The 24,419-nt window shown below is 40.7% G+C and overlaps 1 protein-coding gene across 8 annotated transcripts in view; it reads left to right on the top strand.

Annotated features, from left to right (window-relative positions):
- The window catches only part of LOC132402015 (phosducin-like), a 145,703-nt gene that overhangs the window by 65,829 nt on the left and 55,455 nt on the right, over nt 1-24,419 (top strand). For 3 of the 8 annotated variants that reach the window (XR_009514775.1, XM_059984462.1, XM_059984465.1), the window contains one exon: nt 22,212-23,841. The exons of 1 other annotated variant lie outside the window; for it this stretch is intronic. The gene's annotated coding sequence lies outside the window, so the exon portion shown is untranslated. Of the gene's footprint in view, nt 1-20,580; nt 23,842-24,419 lie in introns of those variants that run through there. 4 more of the 8 variants (XR_009514776.1, XM_059984466.1, XM_059984464.1 and 1 more) reach the window with 3 other exon arrangements.

Below are 24,419 nucleotides of genomic sequence, written 5' to 3'. Positions count from 1 at the left end.
AACATCTAAAACCCGGCACTTGAAGTAACCAATCCTGTCCCTGAGCCATTCAAGTCTCTGTAATGGCCACCACATCACATCTCCAAGTACTGATCCACGCTCTAAGCTCATCTGGTTTATTCACAACACTCCTTGCATTAAAATAGACGCATCTCAAGCCTTCGGTCCGAACGTATCCCTTCTCTATCACCTGCCTATCCTCCCTCTTGCACTGTCTACGAGCTTTCTCTATTTGTAAGCTAACCTCCTCTTCCCCAGTCTCTTCAGTTCGGTTCCCAACCCCCAACAATTCCATTTTAAATTCTCCCCAGTAGTCTTAGCAAAACTCCCCGCCAGGATATTGGTCCCCTGGGATTCAAGTGCAACCCATCCTCTTTGTACAGGTCACACCTGCCCCAAAAGAGGTCCCAAAGATCCAGAAATCTGAATCCCTGCCTCCTGCTCCAATCCCTCAGCCATGCATTTATCCTCCACCTCATCCTATTCCTACTCTCACTGTCGCGTGGCACAGGCAGTAATCCCAAGATTACTACCTTTGCAGTCCTGTTTCTAAATTTCCTTCCTAATTTCCTTGCTGACTAATTACTTGGCATAATTGGAGAATAAACAGAAATGAAAGAGCATAAGGTTGCAAAATGCAGAGCAGAAGGAACTGTCCAGCTAGTCAGATTGTAAGTGGAAATAAAAAAAACTGAGTCAATATTGTCAAAGGGTGAACGATGGTCAATTTCCCTCACCTCTGTTCTCTCTTGATTTGAATTCAAAACTAATTAGAGTTCTAGATAATAACAGAAGACAGCGGAGCCATGGTGAAAATGCTGGAAGTGTCTGCGAATGTTTCACTGTCAGTCAGTATAGTTTGGGTCTCTGCTTTCATTTGCCCTGCTAATAGTTTGGAGTCCATGTGTGGAGCAGTTTACATTTTCTTATTAGTAAATATGAAATACTTGTTTTAGTTTCTTTCTAATACCTTATAATATCTCAAAGTGCTCGATGGTCACTGAAACTGTGGTCAACAATTTTACCACAGCAACCATGGCAGCCATGGCAACAGTGTCCCATGATTGACTTGGAACTTTCAGGGGGTTGGGCAAGCCAGCAGATAAGTATTGGCAGGAACATTGGAGAACCTCTTACAGTTCTTGTTACTGTGAAGTAAAATCTCTTAAGTATAACTAAAAAGGCAATGAAGCTTCAATTTGTCTTTTGAAAGACAACACTTCTAAAATATAGTCCCATGTCAATGCTATACTGACCTGTCGGCACTGATAATCTGCTCAAATGTCTGGAGCAGTTCATGAACTCATTACCTAATCTGAGGGGTGGAGTGTACATACAATAAAGATTATCTATAGTTAGTGTGAGGTGATAGGATATGGTAATTTACGTCATTCAGTAAGAGGATTTCACTATACTGGTTTGGCTTAATATTTATTAAACATAATACAGCCTTTCATTATAGCAAACAAGGCGGTATTGCAGAATTCATTCACTTTGTTTGTTAAGAATGTTTTCCGAATGAATTACTGATCATTATCTCAAGGTATTGCTCCCAAAAGAAATACGTACAGACTTTCAATTTCACAGAATGCACACAGCAAACAACTTCAGTATTTTAGTCAACATGATTTAAAATGATGAAGTATGGATTATTTCTACATTTGAAGATTTTAGAACAATGAAGTGCAGTCTTAAAATTACAATAGGGCCATTTGGGAGTGAAATTTAGAAGCAATTTCCCACACAATGGTTAAAGGAGATTTGGATCCTAGTTGTTGCATCAGAATGACTGCCATTGACATCAATGTAGCATGTGATTAAGAAAGGCACCAAGGAGCTTTGGTAAAACTGAATAAAATGGCATTAAGGGCAGAATATTCTAATGTTGGAGTCATACCTCACACAGGGGAAAGTAGCTGTAGTTGTTGATCATCCCAGCTCAAGGACAGGACATGAATGCAGTTCTCCTCATCTGCTTCATCAATTACTTTCCTTCCATCACGAGACTGTAAGTATTGATTGGATAATGTTCAACTCTATTAGCAATTTCTCAACAAAAAAAAAGAAGCCCATGGTTACAGTTAACAAAATTTAAATTCCCATTCAGGCATGGGCTGATATGTGACAAGAAACATTAGCACCACAAAATCACTGGGCAATGACCAACTCCAACAAAAGAGGATTTGAACAAATGTCCTTGACACTCAATGGTATTGGCGTTGTTCACTTCCCTACCAGCAAGACCCTAGGCTGACTTCTAACAGTGAGGTATGCCTGAGAAACCAGGTATCTTGCAATTAATGATTAAACTTCAGACACCCCAGAGTCTTTTTACCAGACATGTGATGGAATTCTCTCCACCTACTTGGATGCTCCAGATCTTTAAAGAACCTCAATACCATCCAGGACAGAGAAACCCGTTTAATTGGCATCTCATCAATCAGCCAAGACATTAATTCTTTCTACAGGTAATGTGCTAGCTGCAGATGTTGTATCTAAAGACTGCCCTGCAGCTACTCACCGAGACGATGGCAGCAAGTATTTGAAAACACCATCAGCTGAAGGTTCCTTTCCAGCCTGTGATCATCCTGACCTAGTAACGTCAGATGATTCAGGAAGACTGCTCTTTCCATGTTCTCAAGGAAAATTAAGCTTGGCAACAACAGGTCTGACCCTTTCCAGCAAATCATAAATGCAAGAGATTCTGCAGGTGCTGGAGATCCAGGTCAACACATGCACACACAGTCTTGGAGGAACACAACAGATCAGGCAGCATCTATGGAGAGAGATAAGCAGTAAACATTTTGGGGCAAGTTCTTTCATCAACACTGGAAAGGAAGGGGGAAGAAGCCAGAATAGGAGGGTGGAAGGAGGAAAGAAGTACAAGTTCACATGGCAGATGACAGGTGAAGACATGTGAGGAAGAAGGTGGGTGGGTGGGGGGGGGGTATGAAAAGAGAAGCTGGGAGGTGATAGGTGGAAAAGGTAGAGGGCAGAAGAAGAAGAAATCTGATAGGAGAGGAGAGTGGATCATAGGATAAAGGGAAGGAAGAGAGGCACCAGAGGGAGGTGATAGGCAGGTGAATAGAAGAGGAGAGTCAAGATGGAGCATGATAAAAGAGAGAAGGGGGAGGGGGAGAGATGAACAGAATTTGGAGAGTTCAATGTTGGTGCTTCCTGTTTGAAGGCTACCCAGATGGAATATGAAGTTTGTTCCTCCCGTCTGAGGGTAGTCTAATTATGGCAGTAGAGGAGGCCACAGAGTGACATGTTGGAACGTGAATGAAATACAACTGAAAATGGCTGGCCACCAGCAAATCCAGCCTGCTGTGATGAAGGGAGCAAAGGTTCTCGAGGAACCAGTCCTTTCCAGCAAAGCCAAGATCTGAAAAGTAATTTAAGAAGGAGTCAGGAACCTTGGGCTAACTGAAGTTCTCAAGAAGGTTTTTATTTGGTGAAGATATCAAAAGAAGTGAGGTGATCATGTTAGTTAATGAAACTGAAGTATGTCTAAACATACTCCAGACCAAAGTGAAGATGTGAAATGGTTTTTATTTGCTTCCATTATCACCTGGCTGCTATATTATACTATATTATGACCCCTAGCCACCAAGTACCTGACAGGTTCAGGGACAGTGGTCTTGAGACCCCACCTACGCATTATGCAATGGTGAAATTCGATAACGTGACCCACAAAGAAGGCCAAACTCAGCGCTCCTCTATGGGCAAATGGAAATGGTACATAGATGATCAGGCAGAGAAAGGCCTTGATGGGTTGAGTTACCTCCATGAGCAGATTATGGCCTGTCTGCCAGTGACATAGCGACTCTGAAGAGGTTGCAGCCTTTGACCTCTTGCCTATACAATGGAACCCTTCATATGATGCCCTAACGCTGGAGGAGAGTACAGGGAATGGTGTTCCTAAATGCCCGAGGATTAACTAAACGGGAGTGGTAGTGTGCTTCTCTACGTTACAGAAGTTGTCACAATATTGCTGCTGCTCCTCACCACAACAGTGACTGTGATCTCGACAGATACCTTTCACAGAATGTTGTATGGATATGCTTACTGTCGGAACGTATCAGAGTGCTTGGCGATCTCCTGGATTCCGATGCCCTCTGGCATGGGAACATTGATCCCTGTCCCTCTGAACGATGAACATGGTTAGAGTCCATCATGAACTTGCCAACTATGGGGGTTGGGACTCTAAAAGGAGGGTCCGTGTAAGGAATAGAATGTGCTGCCATAACATCAGAGTAAGACCGAAGTACCAGCGTTGCATGTAATATCATGAGCTGGGATTAATTGCCATTGCTGTTACAACGGTCAGATTCCAATGGGGACCTCTATGTACCTTAATGGTACAGAACAGTGCAGCACTGCTACAGTGGGAATATAGTGTTTTGGGGCAGGTTTGTTTCCCACATTGAATGGCACATACTGAGTATGTGACACCAGGGCCTACCCATGCCTCCCCATGGCTGTGTCTGGCTGCTGCTCCCTGGGGTATGTCGTGATGATCTGGCCCACAAGTTGAAATGTCATATCACGGAGGCCAATGGGTTCTAGATGATAGCTTTTTCCCCAGTAAGGTACTGTCTGTTTATCAAGGAGGATCATCCTGATGGAGTCAGCCAGAATAAGAGCATAACAGCATAGGAGCAGAACTAGACCATCGAGTTTGCTCCTTCATTTCATCATGAGCAATCCAGTTTCCCTCTCAGCCCCAATCTCCTGCCTTCGCCCCATAACCTTTCATGCCCTATCTAATCTAGAATCTATCAAGCTCTGCTTTGGCCTCCGTAGGTACCTGTGGCAACAAATTCCACAAATTGGCCATGCTCTGGTAAAGAAATCCCTCCTTTGTTCTAAAAGGATGCCCCTTCTATTCTGAGGTAGTATCTTCTGGTCTTAGACTCCCCCACCACAGGAAACATCCTCTCCACATCCACTTTGTTGAGCCCTTTCAATATTTGATAGGTTTTATTGAGTTCATCCCTCATTCTTCTGAATTCCAGTGAGTAGAGGCCTAGAGCATCAAATGCTCCTCATCTGACAAGCCTGTTAATCCCAGAAACATTTTGTGAACCTCCTTTGACCCCTCTCCAATGTCAGCACATCCTTTCTTAGATAAGGAGCCCCGAAACTGCTAAAATACTCAGTGTGGCCTGACCAGTGCTTGATAAAGCCCCTGCATTACATCCTGGCTTTTCTATTCTAGTCTTCTTGAAATGAATGTTAACATGGCATTTGCCTTCCTCACCACAGACTCAACCTGTAGGGTAAATTTCAGAGGATCCTGCACAAGGACTCCTGAGTTCCTTTGCATCTCAGATTAATGTATTTCTCTCCATTTAGAGCAATGATTCTCAAGGAGGCGGTTACATGTCCTGGGGTGGGGGGGGTGTTAGATTAAATAGAAGTTGTTGAGGAGGGATTCAAGAATCTTGGGGGTGGGGGGGGGGTTAAGTGACACCCTGAGGCAATAAGACCTGACCGACCATGTCAACTCACTGCAATTGTCAACATCCAGTGGGTGTTCCCAGTTTGTGTTAATTTTTTATTTTAATTTAGCCCCATTAATGTTGGGTAAATAAGTACTTCGCAATCTCTATGAGTCTGAGGGACTGAAGCTTTGAATTCTAATCCTGCTAAGAAATGGAAACTACAGGAACTGTATCAATACTATGTTACATACCTGGAGTATGGTTTTATTCCATTCCCGTCAGATCAGCAATGCTCCATGTCTTATTTATAATACTGTACTGTCTAATGAAGCCATGAAGCATCCAAGATTGCAGGAACACTTCCATAAAGGACACCCTGAAAGGCTACATATGGTATTACTCAGTTCCAGAAGATGAAAGAAGCATTTGAAAAGCATTGCACACTCGAGTCATTTGCCAGGGAAGCTGAAAAGACCTTGATAGTGGTCTCATTGCCTCTTATAAATTTTCCAATATGATAGTAAAGTGTGTAAAATCTCATACAATTGGTGAAAGATTAATAATGCCTGGTGTATCAGAAGTGCTCACCACTGTTCTCAAAATGGATACCAGCATCTTAAAAGCAATTCCTCTGAGTAATAACTCTGTAGTTTGTCGTGTTGATTAAATGAGTGAAGACATTGAGTATCCACTATGCACAGAGCTAAAAAAAACAGAATTTACGATACAACTGGATGAGTCTACTGTGTGAGACAAGAGGCATCACTAATGGCATAGGTACAGCTTATCAAAAATGGAAAAGCTTATGAGGGGATTCTCTTTTGCAAAATTTAAAAACATATCAATGGAGAATCAATCTACAATGAGTTGAAAGTGTATATTGAGGATAAAAGTATTCCGATTAGGAACATGATTTCTTGAGCAACAGATAGAGTACCATATACGACAAGTTGCAATGCTGGTTTAGTGGCATTTATGAAAAAGAGTTTCCAAATCTGGTTTCAATCCATTGTGTAATTCATTGTCAACATCTTGCAGCCTAAAACCTTAGGCAGCAATTCTTTTTCAAGCATAACTCCTGTAATATCTGTCATCAACAAAATTAAAGCTCGTCTGTTAAATAGCAGAATATTTCACCAGTTATACCAAGATAACAATGAAGAGTTTGAATGCTTGCTTCTTCACACTGAAGTGTGTTGACTGTCAAAAGGCTGCTGCTTAAAACATTTCTTTGATCTTTTGACATTGTGGTTACATTTTTGCACAAAGTCGACAAGAGCTTGGGAAACAAGATTGAACTTGAAAAAGGATCTAGTGCTTTGAATTTCTACATGGAGATTTGGCATACCTAGCCAATCTGTATGACAAAATGAACATTGTAAATATGAAATTGCAGAGTGAAAATTTTAATTTAATCTAAAAAGTGCAGTGTCCACATTTATCGAAAAATTGGAAATATATAAGCAAAACATTGGGAGAAGAATGTTCTCACAGCTTCCCTGCATGGAAAGTATGGCACTCTCTTTCACAGACAGCGATTTGCAAAAGTACTGCTTACACCTGCAGTCACTGAAGAAGGATATTCAGAATTGATTCAATGATCTGAACGATCTGGCAATTCTGGATTAGGTAATTAACCCATTCCTTCGTGGGTGGAAGAACAGGAAGAGAGGTTGCAAGATGAAATTAGCAAAATTCAGAATGATGAAGAAGCAAAAATGCTTTTACAAAGATGTCGGCTTTTTGGTATGTGACTACACTATCATACCAAGTTTCCTGTTCTTTAGAGAACAGCCAAACTGCTCTTCATTGTATTTCCCTCCTCTTACCTTATTGAAAGAGGCTTCAGTGCAGTGAACCACATCCTCATAAAAAACAGACTGCTTGGACATTGTTACGCCTGTGGGCTTAAGGCTTTTGCTGACACATTCTCTTCATCTATCCTAGTCCTTCAAAACTACCTGCCTCTCCACCTATCTTTGTATTGTCTGCAAACTTGGCCACAAAGCAATCAATTCCATCATCCAAGTTATTGATAAGCAACAATAAAAATAAGCTGTCCCAACACAGACCCCTGTTGAACACCACTAGTCACTGGTAGGCAACCAGAAAAGTCTCCCTTTTTTCCCACTCTTTGCCTCCTGCCAATAAGCCGCTGCTCTATCCATGCCAGAATCTTTCCTGTAATACCATGGGTTCTTACACATTAAGCAGCCTCATGTGTGGCATCTTGTCAAAGACCTTCTGAAAATCCAAGTACACAATGTCTACTGACTCTCCTATATATTCTATATATTTTATATATAGAATATAATTGCCTTGAATTATATCCTGACAAAGGAATGAATTGTCTGTGCCATCAAGGGCAGGAGGGTTGTACATATTTCTCTGAAGAGTCAGCGAATATAACTGATTTATCTGACCATATCCAATGGTTGGTAGATAAGATACGTAACGTAGGGGCATCATCAATATCATTATGTGCCACGTTGTATGATGTGGGCAATTATGGTCTTACCCATGACCGTGATTGTTTGTGACAAATTTTTGACAGAAATGGTTTGCCATTGCCATCTTCTCTACAAGATGGGTGACCCCAGCTATTAACAATACTTTTTGGAGATTGTCTGCCTGGTGTCAGTGATCACATAACCAAGACTTGTGACATTTACCAGTTCCTCCTGTGACCATCCATTACTTGCTCCCATGGATTCACGTGAAACTGATCCAGGGGAGGCCTTAGCATGTGCTAAACCTTGCCTAAGGGAGACCGGCAGGCTAGTAGGGAGAAAAAACACCTTACACCTCCTTTGATAGAGATGTACCTCCACCCCCACTCAAATGTAGGGTAGCAGCTCCATAACTATTATACCCCGGGAGGGAGTTGGTGGCCCTTTGGAGTGCCTGGAGGCTGGTGGGCTACCACGTTGCACTGGGGTATGACTACAGCCTCTGCTTCATACTTTGTAGTTTTATGATTTGATTGTAATACGGTGGGGCATCTGCAGGGGTTGTACTAAAGCCTGCCAGCCAGATGTAATGTGGTTGCGACTTTCAAATGGTGGAATGTATTGTAAAGGGTTCATCTTTGTGCTTGTCAAAGGTCTTCACCATGACTGTGGCTTTGGACATACACCAACTGTTTGCAGGTGCTTTGATTATGACTATGGGATACAATCTAAGTGTGAGAATGCAAGATTCTGGGAATCCAGTCATGGGAACGTGAAAGGTGAATACAGAGGTGGGACTTGTGAAGCGTGGTGACAATAGACAATAGACAATAGACAATAGGTGCAGAAGTAGACCATTCGGCCCCTCGAGTCTGCACCGCCATTCTGAGATCATGGCTGATCATTCACTATCAATACCCAGTCCCTGCCTTGCCCCCATATCCCTTGATTCCCCTATCCATCAGATATCTATCCAGCTCCTTCTTGAAAGCATCCAGAGAATTGGCCTCCACCGTCTTCCGAGGCAGTGCATTCCACACCTCCACAACTCTCTGGGAGAAGAAGCTCTTCCTCAACTCTGTTTTAAATAACTGACCTCTTATTCTCAATCCATGCGCTCTGGTACTGGACTCTCCCAACATCTGGAACATATTTCCTGCCTCAATCCTATCAAATCCTTTAATTATCTTAAACGTTTCAATCAGATCCCCTCTCAATCTCCTCAATTCCAGCGTGTACAAGCCCAATCTCTCCAATCTCTCTGCGTAAGACAGCCCTGCCATCCCAGGAATCAACCTAGTGAATCTACCTACCTAGTGACAAGTCATGATTGGCTCTGCTTCAGCAGTTTGTGCAGATATTGATCCACTTGCTGCAGCATTTCATATCAGTGGAAAGGGAATGATAGTTGAGCAGTAAATGAACTTGACGGAAGTTTTCTGAGGCCCCATCAACAGGCTGGTCTTGATCGGCACTGTGGATCAAGTGGGAGTTGTGCTGCAGTGAGAGGAGCCCGTGCACACCTAGATAAGTATCTTAATGCTTACTATTCTGTCCTAATAGACAAAGCTTTGTAGTTCGAAGTACATCATTTGAGTTTATGTCTTTCTGCCAGTCCAAGCCTGAGAACACTTTGGTGTAATGTGACAATCACAAGGCAGTTTAAGGGCCTGGGGAAATCTGGAGATAAGAGTATAGATTTTTGATATATTGAGTTGAATGGATTAAGACAGTAGATATTTGTCAGAGTTGTTGCATATGTATCATTTTTCTGGATATTAGTTGGAGTGTTTGGGTGTTACAGGAGACCACAAAGGGTTGGAGAATAAGCCTCCTATAAACCAGAAATGGCAGTTCAAGTAATTTCTTTTTATCATGGGCAAGTTTAATGATGGTGGAAATGTGGAACCACAAAGTTCAAATTGAGATTTGATGCTAATAGTTGAAATTCAGCACCAAACCAGTAGGAGGAGTGAATGAGAAACATATCCAAAAACTTGTCCAAAATGAGGATTTTAAAGCAGAAAATAGATGTAAAGTGATGTAAGCTTTAAGCACATAGAACTTACATTATTAAATGCAATGCCTTAGAGGAGCTGTAAGGTTTGTTTATGGTAAATGTTGTTTAATATAAATCTGATACTAGCAGCTTTGTTTCATTATGTAAAGACATAAACAAAACGCACAATGGTAAACCTCAGCCAAGGATGCCAACACGTGCTCAACTGAAATCATGATAATATGAGTTGCTGAACTATGATGTATGTGCATGAAACATCTGCAGATTTATGAGGGCATTAGGTCAGAATAAAGAACTGAGAAATCTGAGTATTGCAGAAATCAAGCGGCTTAAGGAAGTGTGAAAGTTAAGACAGGGTAGAGGAACCATCTAGAGGTCATAGGAGGCCACATGTGGAAGAATTGGAACAGTAGTTAATTTTTGCAGCTAAGGCAATTCATGATTTTATATAGTGAACCATTAAATTGTCAGTAACATAAAAGAGAAGGGGCTACAAGGAGCATCAGCACATTTAGAGGAAGAGGGTGGACAGCTGAACATAGCAAGGTCAGAAGAATGTGCACCAGGAATACAAAGAAAAGCAGTCATCGGGGTTGAGTTGCATTGCATATGAAGGCTCTTTGTGACGACAGATTCCAAATACTCAAAAAACTCCCGTACTTAATCAAAGAACTTGAGTCTTTACCTGTTGATCAAGAGCGATGAAGAATCCTAAGCAAGACAGATTTGAGCAGCTTTTGTCTCCCGAAAATTATTTTACCTAAAGAGAGAAAAACTCTCCCTTAGTGTTAAGCTTACTAGATATTAGAGTTGAAGCAGTATGGCAGAAAATGGAAAATCACAAAAAAGCAGGAAAGGCGAATTCCTACCTGGCAGCACAGCAGACAAAAGCTGCAAAGTTGACATTTATTGGATAACAGTTCCAATGACGTGCAGGTAACAGTAATATAGGAACCATTGACAGGATTGCTTAGTTTAAAACCTGAAGCATTTGATCAGCAGAGTGAATTCATGGTAACCTTTCAGTGTAGTCCAAGAGTATGGAAATCACACAGTCTGGAGAATCACATTGGAGCTAAAGGTCCAGCCTTTTTAAAAGGACACAGTAAAAGCACCAGTTGTAGTGCACCAATGATGGGTGGCAATGATTTACTGTAGGAAAGGCAAAGTAATAGTGTTGGCACTGAGTGGATTTGGTTGGAGTTGCCTAGGGGAAAAGTTCATCAAAAGTTTTTCAGACCACAAATCAGCAAGTTAGATGACTCTAGCATCAAAGGTACAACCCATTCAGCTATGAGCCAAAATACTTCTTCCATATTCCTGATTTTTAGCCAAAAATCTGCTAAAGTTAGAAACAGATTCAAATTAGGCTGGCAGACACTTGTATCTAATGTTACAAAGTTTTCCAAGATGCTTCAAAGGAATGACTTCAGGGGGAATTTGGTAAAGTAATATGTTAAGACAAATGATCCAGAACTCAGTCAAAATGAGGTACGTCTTAAGGAACAGCAGTGAGACAGAATGCCACAATTGGAGATAAAATGGCAATGCTTAGGACTTGGCAACACAAATGGCAAAGAATGGCCAGAATTTACATCAAGGAAGTGATCACTGAAGCATACAGATATCTATAAAGATTTTGTAAATTGTGAGGGGCGAGACTTCGGAAAGATTTGAAAACAATGGTAAGACATTCAAAGTTAAGGACCAATGCAGGCCAACAAGTACAAGCTGATTTGCAGGTGATATCAAGATAACCAAGAGTAGAAAATGTCCAGCAGATCAGGAGCTCACTGCAGACATCAACTGCTGAGGTAACAAGCGCATGCAGGAGGGTTTCAGCTGTGGATGGAAAGTAGCTGGGAAAATCTGAAAGATAGCAAGGTCGAAAACTGTGGAAAGTAGAATCAGTACATTGTGTTGTAGTTTATGGAATAAAGTGGCAATTGGTGAGGGTAGGAAAGTGCTAGCGATTTCTAACTGTAGTAAAAACATTTAATATTCGCTGAATGAAAACTCCAGTTAAACAATAAGCAAAAGGAATTTTTAGGATTGAAATGGATCTTTCTGTAGGGACCTATGATTACATTTTATCCCGAGAATCAAAGTGGCAATTTGGCTTAATTGAGAGCACTTTTGCATTTGATTCAGGAGTTTAGACATCATACCTGACTTCTAATGTGATCATTTCAATATTGTGGGATTTCTACATTGCTTAATAAGTTATGTCTGATGAATCTTAAAGCCTTAGTAAATGTTATCCAATTTGAAGGGAGATAAGGACTTCTCCCATGCTCTGCTTATCATTCTTCTCCCAACCATCTATTTTAACTTCTGAACTGGCTATTTATCTCATTTATAGTTTGTGAAACTTTGCCAGTTGACTAGCATGTTTATCAAATTAACAGGAACCACATTTTAGCAGTAATTTATCAGGCTCAAAACACTTTTCCTGAGGACGTAGTATGGTGTACAATATTTGCCAACTTTTTAAAAAATGTTTTTTTTTAAGAAAATCTTATAAATAATGGGAAGGTTAAAAGAAATTACCGTTTTACATGTGCAATGCTCTAGGTAGAACTGCTTAATTTTGTGCTTCTGGATAAATAAGATAATAGGGGATTAGTCATCATGTAACTGCGGGTTTGTGGGTATCTCAAGCTGTTGGCAGTGGTTTGTGGCAGTGTAGAAATCTACACAAATAACCTTTGCTAGGTTAGGTAGAAATTGTTCCCCATTTATCTCAGCTGAGGAAAAAAAACCTATGAGAGAATGAATGTTCTATTATTTTCTGGTTGGTTTTAATTGCTTGAGTTTTTGAAATTTTCTTTTGCCTGTTTTAAAATATTTACTTTTATTATCTTTAACAACTTTGAGAATAAGTCTGTAAGACGTTTGTTCATTCCCCCGTGACTGCATGGATTTCCACTGGGTGTGCCAGTTTTCCCCCACATTCCAAAAATGTATGGGCTAGTAGGTTAATTGGTCACATGGGTATAATTCTGTAGCTGGGGCTTATTGGGCTGGAAGAGCCTTTACTGTGCTGTATCTCTAAATAAAATAAAAGAATATTATTTTTTGTTTGAATGTTTCGTATGCTGGACAGCTACTTTGGACAAGTTCAAAGCCTTGATGGCTATCAAAGTATTATCAGCTGTTCGTTCTCCCCTTCCCTACCTCTCTTCCCCTACATCCCCAACCCCATGTGACATGTTACATAAGATCCTGTCCTGATTTTGGAAGATCCACTCTGGAAACTTCCTCACAGATATGATTAAGCAAATGAAAGTGCTGTAAAAAACTCATAAAGATGTTACTGGGACAGGAGAACTTGAACTGTAAAGAGAGGTTAAATAGGTTGAGACTGCTTCCCCTGATGCTAAAGAGGCCGAGGGGTGACTGTATAGAGCTTTATAGAACTAATGGGATGTATACCCCAGGCAGTTAATCTGATCAACAACTCTAGTTAACCACCACCACCCCCCCCCCCATTACCTCAGTCCCTGCACTGTAAACACTTTAAACATTTTAAACCATTGTTTATAATGCTGTTTACATTGTAAACAACTGCTGGGATTTATGTTTTATCCACAGTTTATTCCATATCCCTACTTTAACCTCTGTTAATTTCTTATATTATTCTTTATTCTTAGAATTATTGAATATTGGTTTTCTGTTGCTTGTTTTACCAACACACCTCAGCAAATGTGAATGAAGTTGAACCCTGATCCTTGATACTATAGGCATGTTGGCGGAGACTTAAACTAAAGGTCATTGCTTCACGATGAGAAGAGAGAAATTGAAAAGGAATGTAAGTGGCAGGTTTTTCACACGGAAGGTGGTAGGTATATGGAATGAACTGCCAGAGGAGGTGGTAGAGGCAGACGCAGTTATGTTGAAAAGACAATTGGACAGATACACGGGTAGGAAAGGTTTGGGGGGATATCAGCCAAACACACACAAATGGGATTATTTTAGATTATCAGATTGGTCAGTATGGATGAATTGGGCTGAAAGCCTGTTTTCATTAGGTTTAAATCTATGAGACTATGGATCTGAAGTGTGAGCACCCTAAAAATTTTCTTCTGGAAATGATTCACATCCTTCGGATAGATTTACCCTGGTTGCTGAAAATGTGGCTGAAATCATATATTGTGTAACCCAAATTATTTGTCAGTTAGGAAGTCTTTGCTACATCAGGGGAACTGGCACTTCCTTGATTTGGATCATATAGGTATTATGAACAATCAAACGTGACGTGATGTGTGTTTCGATAAAGCTTATTTAGGAATGTTAATTTTTCAGCTCCATCTAGAATACAGACTCCACAATTGTTTATGTAGTTCGAGCCAAGGAAACCAAAAAGTAGTAGAACCAGAGAGTATAAAACACTGTTAATAAATAGCATTTAATATATACAGAGACCATTTGTAACCCCACAATTTTCCAAAGCATTTACTGGCAATAAAGTAAGTTTGGGTATAACCAAAGTTTGTGCTATAGAAGATATTATCGAAGTGGAAGTAAATTCAGCACTTTCTCCATATTTCCACTGTTATGCTTGTTTGCTGTAAATGGAAGTTCAGCAGCTGTTCCTCACGCACACTTAGTGTTTGGTCAATTGCTTTCCTATCAAATTCTCAGCCTGACCAATCTTTCATTCCAGTCAAGTTTAATGTCATTTAACCATACACATGTATATCATCAAAAAAGACAACATTTCTGCAGACCAAGGGTGTAAAGCACACAACACACATATAACATACAATAACTTATGAAAGTAAGGATAAAACATACAGATGAATTACAATAAATAAACAACACAAAATGCATAAATTAAGTATCGTCAGATACAGAACAGGTTAACCGGCGACACTTCGAATGTTATGCGGCCGAGGCTTGAGGGAAGAAACTGTTTCCAATCCTGACCGCTCTTGTCCTTAAGCATCAGAGTCTCCTACCTCATGGTAGAAAGTCAAAGAGGATACTGGTTGAATGGGTGGGATCTCTGATTATACTCAGGACCACAGTATTCCTGATATATGAGGGGTGATTGATAAGTTCATGGCCTAAAGTAGAATTTTAGAAAACCTAGCACATTTATTTTTCAACATAGTCCCCTCCTACATTTACACACTTAGTCCAGCGGTAGTGGAGCATACGGATCTTGGACCTCCAGAAAATGTCCATAGATCGGTGATTGATAAGTTTGTGGTCTAAATTAGAAGGCAATGAGTTATACATCTCTGCATGTATGTGCAGTTCAACTCTGAGTGATTACGTAAAAAGTTCGAAGTTAATAACTCATCAGTGGTGAGTGATAAGTTTGTGGCCCAAAGTAGAAGGAGATGTTATTAACAATATTTTTTGCATGAAGAGTTGAAATGCTTGTGCATGTGCATGTAATGAGAGCTGTATAACTCATCTCCTGCTTCCATAGTCCACAAACTTATCAATCACCCCTTGTTTGTCTCTGATAGATGGTAGGGAGACCCTTATGATCCTCTCAGCTGTTTTCACAATCCTTTGTAGGGCTTTCCAGTCTGATGCTCAGCTGCTCCCTTACCAGATGGAGATGCAACTAGTCAGGATGTTCTCAATGGTGCTCCTGTAAAATTCAGTTAAGGTGGGGTTGCGAAGTGTTGGGGGAGAAATTAATTCCCTGGGAATTAAGGGATGTTGTGAAAATTTACGCAGTTCCACAGATGTAGTCCTGAAAGTCTGCAAAACACATTAGAATGAAACTTCCTAAACTAACACCTGCCATCCCATTATTTTCCACCATCTTCCCAGTGCACAAGTAATGTTTAAGATGATGGTCCATGTCTCAGTTGGGAAGCAGCATTACAGAGTATTAGCTGTTTTATTCCAAAGAAATTAACATCCCAGTAAATCATATTTGAGTTTCCTCTTAAAGTTGTCTATTAACATAATATATGGTCGTGGGCTGGGCTGCTCTCATTCTTGAGAAAAGGATTCAATATACTGACTAATGTTACACTCACCCACCCACCTATATTTTTCTAAGAGGAGACATGAGACAGGAGTGGAAAGGAGTAGAGCATGAAGTAATTGTAGCTGTGAACATATTGCATCAGCTCCATTGCAATCAGTGAATCCTGAGCTCACCAAGTTGTCAAATGGTGAGGTTGTGTGTTTGGAATATTCAGGTGAAGCCATAGTGAGCCTCCTAATCAGCAATAAACACACACTGATTTATCCCAATATAATTCCATGTGGATATAAAATAAAGTAGAAAGAGGCAACAATGCCATTATTCCTTATTTGATTTTGTCTGAGCATGTGTGTATTAATTTGATGTATGAGGTAAAGACTAAATAAAATGAAGATTGGTAACTCTGCATACACTAATCCAAATACCTTCTATGTAGCAATGACACAGACCTGCACTCCCCATCTGATATGAAGTGTGAAATCCATATATTCCTTGACGTACATCAGTCGATTGCCCATTGCATTGCCCATGAACAGCTGGTAAACACGGTCTTTTTATTAACACAACGGATTCTTCAGAGGCTGAAAATCCAGAGCAACACACAGGAAATGCTGGAGGAACTCTGCAGGTCAGGCAGCATCTATGGAAAGGAATAAGCAGTGGACATTTTGGGGTGAGACTGGGAAGGAAGGGGTAAAAAGCCAGAAGGGGGAAAGGCTGGAAGTAGTCTTTTAGTTACCTCTCTATGTCTTCATGTTCTTTCTCTGTAATGTGTCACATTCTTCCTTTGCCTCTCTTCACTTTCTTTTTGATTCTAGTTCCTTCATTTGCTCTCGCAAGAACAGAGGAAAATAAGAGCAGGAATCAGCCTGCTGGTCCCTCAAGCCAACTGGCTATTCAGTATGAGCTTGGCTGATTTACCCCAGGCCTTAACTCTTCTTTTATGTCAGTTTTGTCATTGCCTTCAATTTCCTATTTCAAATGGATTTAAATTAGGTAGGAGGAATAAAGTAAAGCATAGGAACAGAGGAGTACAGAAATGAAACAGGCCCTTCAGATGGTAACAAGAGGGCGTACAGGAGTGAGGAATATCAGCTAGTTGAGTGGTGTCACAGCAACAACCTTGCACTCAACATCAGTAAGACCAAAAAACTGATTGCGGACTCCAGAAAGGGTAAGATGAGGGAATACATGCCAGACCTCATAGAGGGATCAGAAGTGGAAAGAGTGAGCAGCTTCAAGCTGCTGAGTGTCATCATCTCTGAGGAGCTCTCCTGGGCCCAACATATCAATGCAGTTACAAAGGAGGCAGAACAGTGACTATACTTCATTAGGAGTTTGAGGAGATTCATATGTCACCAAAGACATTTTCTAATTTCTACAGATGTACCATGAAGAGCATTCTAACTGGAAGTATCACCGTCTAATATGGAGTAGCCATCGCATTAGATCAAAATAAGCTGCAGAAGGTGATCATGGGCACTAGCCTCCCCAGCACCAAGGACATCTTCAAGGAGCAATACCTCAAAAAGGCAGCATCCATCATTAAGGACCCCAGCACCTACATATGCCCTCCTCATTGCTTCCATCAGGGAGGAGGTACAGGAGCCTGAAGACACACACTCGGTGATTCAAGAACAACTTCTTCTCCTCTGCCATCAGATTTATGAATGGACTGAATCCATGAACACTATTTCACTATGTCTATTTATATACACACTTCCTGTCATTCACAGTTTTTATTGCTATGTATTGTAATGTACTGCTGCCACTTAACAACACATTTCACAACATACGCCAATGATATTAAACCTGATTCTGATTCTGAAATTTTTATTTTTCATAACTATCCTGAGATCTCAAACTCAATTGATCAGCAGCCTCTAGTGGCCAGACACAAGTTCCTAGCACAGGATGGGTGACGGCAGATTAGTGCCATGAATGAATGAAAGGTACTTGCCATTTATGCAGATGTGAGTCATCAAATCAAACATCATAGTGTCACAGTCTACCACCTGTTATTTATCCAAAAGAATCATGATACTAAAATTAATCACTTCCTATGGTATGTCAAATTCCTGTTGCAACATCTATGTACCATGTTGCAACAGAAGCAGCAAAAAAAAAAGTCATTTACATTCATGATGATAGTGAGAGAAAGTTTAGTGAGAGCATTTAGGGGTTCTTTCTAGTTCCCACAGAATCATAGAAAATCTACAGTACAATACAGGCCATTTTGCCCACACTACCTAGGCTTACCCATAGCCCTCTATTTTTCTAGGCTCCATGTATCCATCAAGGAGTCTCTTAAAAGACCCTATTGTTTCTGCCTCCACCACCATCACTGGCAGCCCTTTCCACGCCAGCAGCCCATTCTCTTTCATCTTTTCATTCAAATGAGACCAGAAATATAATGGGCAACATAAATACACATGGCACATTTGAACGGAGACGTAACGTGAAGGTTTTTACTCCTCATGTATCTGCAGGATGTAAGTAATAAAGTCAGATCCACCTGCCTTATTCAAGCTGTTTATATCATAATAGAAAATAAACTGCTTGACAAAACATAATTTAATCAAAAAAACTCTATTGTAATGAATCCTTGGTCTAGAAGATACATCACTTAGTGCAATGATTATGTGTAGTATGTAATAGAATTTCAACTTAAAACCCAATCACTGTAAATATTCAAACCTCGTCACCTCCAGGATTAAGGTTTGATTTTCTGATCCTCCTCCATTTTGGACCTGCTATGTATGGTTCCTCCCTCCCCAGACTTTTTGCAGATTATCTAGAATCAGAGTTAAAATCAGATTTATTATCACTGACATATGACATGAAATACAGTATGATGTTTTGAGGCTGTGGCACAGTGAAAGACATAAAAATTACTATAAATTGTGAAAGCAAATACATAGTATGACTGAGGAGTAATGAGATCACATTCATGGGTTCATGGCCATTCACTTGTCCGATGGCAGAAGGAAAGAAGCTGTTCCTAACATCAGTGTGTGTGGCTTCAGGCTCCAATACCTCCTCTCCAACGGTAGTAATGAGAAAAGGGACCTGTGATGGTATGGCTCGGCACAGTTCAAGTGCCAGCTACAAATTCACTGAAAACACCACTGCTGTTATCAGAATCTCAGATTGTGCTGAGGAGATGGACAGGAGTGAGGTAGATGGGCTGGTTGAGGGGTGCTGCAACAACTTCTCACTCAATGTCAGCGAGACTGAGAAAACACCTCCCGGTTCTCATTGCGGGTCAGTGATGGAAAGGGTGACTGGCTTCAAGTTCATGGGTATCAGCATTTCGGAGGATCTATCTTGAGCCCGACCTTAATGCGATCAAGACAAAGACCTGCCACTGCCTCTACTTCATTAGGAGTTTGAGGAAAAATTGCTACGTCCTGCTGATGACGCAAGGCTCTTGTGCTGTATGGCCTACATAATTAATTTAGGGAGACTTAAAAAGAGAGGTTTTAGCCTGGTTCTCACAACAGCACTACATGTAGGAGCTGTTCATTTTCCAGACATGCCCTTTCCTGCAACTCTTTTTGGCCTTGCAGACCTTTCTGTGTCCATGCTCCCCTTTGCAACAGCTCAGTATTAACCAATCATTGGAAATGAAACAATAGGACATAGGAGCAGAGTTTCGCCATTTGGCCCAGCAATCAATCACGGCTGATTTATTCCATTCCCCTGCCTTCTCCCCATAACTTTTAATGCCCTTACTATTCAACCTCCACTTTAGATATACCCCTTTCCCTAACCTCCCCTAACCTCTCCCCACTGGCATCTAATTGTGATTCTCCTGACCCAACTTCATAATCTCACTCTCTCCCTTGCACACACACTTATCCTCCAGCCTACACTGTTCCTCCACCACAACCCTCCTCCTGCAGCTTGTAACTATGAGGAATGTCTACCCATTCCTTGAATAACAATGCCTATAGCTACTGAAGTTCAGGCTTCTGAAATCTCTTTTTCTGCCCTACTTGGGCGAGACATACAAAATGCTGTTGTAACCCAGGACACCAGGCGGTATCTATGTAGGGGAATGAACAGTGGATGTCTTGAGCTGAGACCTGTCATCAGAACTGAAACATTGACTCACACGGCAGTGTAGTGATTGGTTCAACACTTTACAGTGCCATCCGTAAGATCGGGGCTCATTTCCTGCCGTTTTCCGTAAGGAGTTTGTACGTTCTCCCTGTGGCCACAGAGTTCTCCTCTGGACGCCTCAGTTTCCTCCAGCATTCCAAAGGCATATGGTTGGGGTTAGTGAGTTGTGGGCATGTTATGTTGGTACTAGAAATATGGTGACTCTTGCGAGCTGCCCAGAATAGTCCTTACTGATTTGCTTTGACGCAAGATGACGCGTTTCACTGTGAGCTACAATGTCCATCTGACAAATAAAGCTAAGTTGAAGATTTCTGACATGCTCTTTTCTCCATTTTGCTCTGCTAATTACCTGAAAAACCACCTCTGTCCTAACGTCTCTCTTTCTGTACATTAGTACTGTTACTTTTAAAATAATATACTGTAAAATTCTTTTTACCCCTTACAGCATTAGAAGAGTAGTGTTATTCTAGTTTGTTGCTGCCTTTGTGAACGAAGGAAGAGTCAAGGTTTGTTTTTTTAACTGATGACTTCTGACTCCTACTTACTGTGTCACGGTGGTGACACTGGATAGCAAACCAACACGCTCTTCAATTGCTGTGTAAAATACTGAACCAACTTCCAAATACCAATGGTGGTTGTTTAACTGCAGGAGGCGGCCACTTTGCCCATTGTATTCATGTTGGTGAAGTTTCCCGTTTCCAACATGCAGCCTTGTAGATTATTGCACGTCAAATACTCACTCATCCCAGAAACAAATGCAACAATATTTGCATTTTCAGTGGTGTGAAAACTAAACCAATTAGCTTCCATGAAACACTGGGAAAAATCCCTTTTGTAGCTCAGGAGAATCTAATTATTTTCCTTTAACTGCACTGTGGGGACGCCACGGTGAACAGAGCACAGTAACTATAATCCTGGAAGCATTGCTTGTTGTGATGTTCCCTCACCTATCTCATCAGTGCAAACCATCAGGACACAGGTTAAACCTGAAGTGTTCCTGTGCCCTCCAGGGAAAATCAGTAAACACGGCTCAGTTGACTGCCTTGATGGTGTCTAGACTTCGCCCCATTCCTGGATGAGCTGGCTCTGATTAAACGTCAACACTAGGAAATTCAGATCAAATGTTGAGGAACAGCAGTTAGTGCTGTTCTAATAATTTGGCAACAATCCTGAGCTCAGTTGCTGTATGTGTAAAGTTTGTAGGTTCTCCCTGTAATTAAGTGGGTGTCCCCAAGCTCTCCAGTTTCTCCCACATTTCAAGATGTGCTGGTACATTTAATAGGGTACTGTAAATTGCCCCAGTGAAGGCATCAAAAAAATGTTGATGGGCTGATTCGGTTACAGGAAAATAGCCATTATAGGCTTAATGGACCATGTCCCCTTCTACGTTGGAAGAAAATAGGAAAATTTTGTCAATGAGAAATACAACATAATCTGGAGATGTTATTTCTACATCACGGTTAGAGTGTCCCTCCATTCAGGAGATACGTCCCCCTGAGTCTTAGCCTGCTGACCAAGTTACACACAAAAGATAGTCAAATCCAATATCTATATTTAAAATGTAAGTAAGGTTCTCCTGTAAGTGTGAGCTGATTTTCATTAGCTTTAGCAAGTGGCTGTTAGTCTGTTAAGCTATGAAATAGGATGGAACCTATTCTTCAGCATAAAATGTAGCTTTAAAACACTAGTTAGACGAGCTTCAATATATTTCCTTTCCCATAACCACTATTAGCTGAAATATAGACATAATTTCTGACATCATGAATCTGAATATTTCTAGCATTTTCTGGTATTTGTTTTGAAATCTTAGCCTTTTCAGAATTTGGGGGAAGAAAACTGGATAGTTAAAAAAGAACAAAGATTTCTGAGTCATATTGAATCACGTGGCTAAAGAATTAAGAACCCCTTTGTATTACAATAATGGTGTAAACCTTTCGATGACGTTTACAGGAACCAATAGAAATGAATCAATATCCTGGCTAGTTACAATGACATTTATAATTAATTCAAAAGGAAGTTCATTGGGACACACCTGTTCAGAATACTATTCCATGTTTAGACACAAATAGTGTTAATGTAAGGCGTGTAGGAGGTTATTTCCCTTGTTTTCAATAACTTCCTTGTAGTTCCAGGAATTGTTTATAGGAAAATTACATTATTGGAACATCTTTTTTTATAAGGAAAGACTGATATTTATTATGCTTTCGTTTCAGGAAGTCTGGAGTGTTATGAATCTTGGCTCTGCATTCCTGTAGAACAATGGACAAATGAATAGTAGCAGCAGTTCATGCAACCATTAGATCCCTTTTGGCAGACACACAAACTGAAGGTGCTGAAACCTGGAGAGGAAAAAACACGCTGTTTGAGAAATTCACATGATGGTTATGAACCCAAAATATTGCTTATTCATGTCCCTCTTGACTTGCTGAGTTCCTTCAGCAGTTTGTTTTCACTGTCTCCCCTAACCTATTTTGGCAAGTGGTTGCACTTTTACCTAGGAAGTAAATGGTTGCCAACTAATATTTTTTCTCTTGTTTTAAAAAGAAATAAGATATTTGGCAGAATCTTAAATGAAATGGAACCAGTATATTATGTGGTAATTTAGCCATTTCAAGTTCATAGCAAAATAGTACGGGCTTGGAAATGTATTTCTTGTCTGTAGTTTTTAATGCTGTATAGCCAGATTGATTAGACATGTCCTAAAACAATCTCGAGTGTCTCATGCGAGCCTCTGCCCATGTCCCATGGAGGCAATTATCCTAATTTATTCATGGGTGCCATCCAGTTACTTATAGAGACCAGAGGATTATGAAAGTTTGTCTAACTCAAGAAGGAATTATGTCCAATGTAGTCATAAGGAAGTGAATAGTACAGAAAGTGGGCTAGGGCAGGAATAATTTAACAGAGAATAGAGTTACAGCCCAGCAGGAAGAGGAAGAGAGAGAGAAAGAGAAAGAGGGAGAGGGAGAGAGGGGGAGAGGGGGATAGAGAGAGAGAGAGTGTGTGCACGCGCGTGTGTACGTGCATACACTGAATTGCTGTATCACAAAGGATGGGGTTGCAACTCTGAATGGTTACAGGTGAGAGATCTGGAAGACACCACTGACTCCACCCCATTGACAGACGACAGCTTGTCCTTTCACCAAAGCAGAACAAAGATTTTAGCTGTTCCTCTTGCTCCGGGGTACAGGGACTGGAGTGGAGTGGAAACCAGGAAGGGAAGAGCTGCCGATCTCCAATCCCCACTATTCTGTTGCCGGCTTTCTGCCCTGTTTCACTCACCTTGCCCTTTGCCTTCACTCTTCACTTCTATTCCTCCATTCTTCACTGCCAAATACCCTGCCCGCTCCCCCCAACCTCTTCTTGATACTATGCTCCACCTGGACAACCACCTCCCACTACCACATTTCCCCTCAACTCAGCTATGTGCTGACACTAACTTCGGCTCCATATTACCTCCAGTCCATTGTTTTCCTCACTGCTAGCCTGTGAACTAAGTTTTTTTCTCTACATATGCTGCCTGACCTGTTGAGTATTTCTGTATTTTACTGGACTTACTCTTGTGTACAGGAAGTAACATTAAATAAACAAATTGAATTTTGGGTAATGTTAGCATTCTTTATGATGCTACAAAATAGAGTAAATATTCAATTTTTTACACAGTGATGACAATTTTATAAGTATAATTTTATTGATAGACATTGTAAGTTAAGCTAAGCATGCCTTTCTCTGTTCCTTGCTTCCAGCAAACCTCGGCAGCCTCCAACATCATCTCTTGTGCATTCTGTACCCCCTCCAGTGGCCAGAAAGAGAACTGGCTGAATATTTGAAAGTTTCGTCACTGTAAGTCAGAATCAGAATCAGAATTATTATCACCGGCCTGTGTTGTGAAATTTGTTAACCTAGCAGCAGCAGTTCAATGCAATACATAATATAGAAGAAAAAAAGCACAAAAATAATAATAATAATAAATAAGTAAATCAATTACAGTATATATATATATATATATATATATATATATATATATTGAGTAGATTAAAATCGTGCAGAAAACAAAAATTATATATACATATATATATATAAAAGGTGAGGTAGTGTCCCAGGGTTCAATGTCCATTTAGGAATTGGATAGCAGAGGGGAAGAAGCTGTTCCTGAATTGTTGTGTGCCTTCAGGCTTCTGTACCTCCTACCTGATGGTACTAGTGAGAAAAGGGCATGCCCTGGGTGCTGGAGGTCCTTAATAATGGACGCTCCCTGAAGATGTCCTGGGTAACTGTAGGCTAGTACCCAAGATGGAGCTTACTATGTCTGCAACCTTCTGCCGCTTCTTTCAGTCCTGTGCAGTAGCCCCTCAGTTCCAGACAGTGATGCAGCCTGTCAGAATGCTCTCCACAGTATATCTATAGAAGTTTTTGAATGT

The sequence above is a fragment of the Hypanus sabinus genome, chromosome 11, assembly GCF_030144855.1.
Source record: "Hypanus sabinus isolate sHypSab1 chromosome 11, sHypSab1.hap1, whole genome shotgun sequence".
Classification (NCBI taxonomy): Eukaryota; Metazoa; Chordata; class Chondrichthyes; order Myliobatiformes; family Dasyatidae; genus Hypanus; species Hypanus sabinus.
Note: the sequence above shows the minus strand (reverse complement) of the source record. Positions and strands in the feature narration are given on the sequence as shown.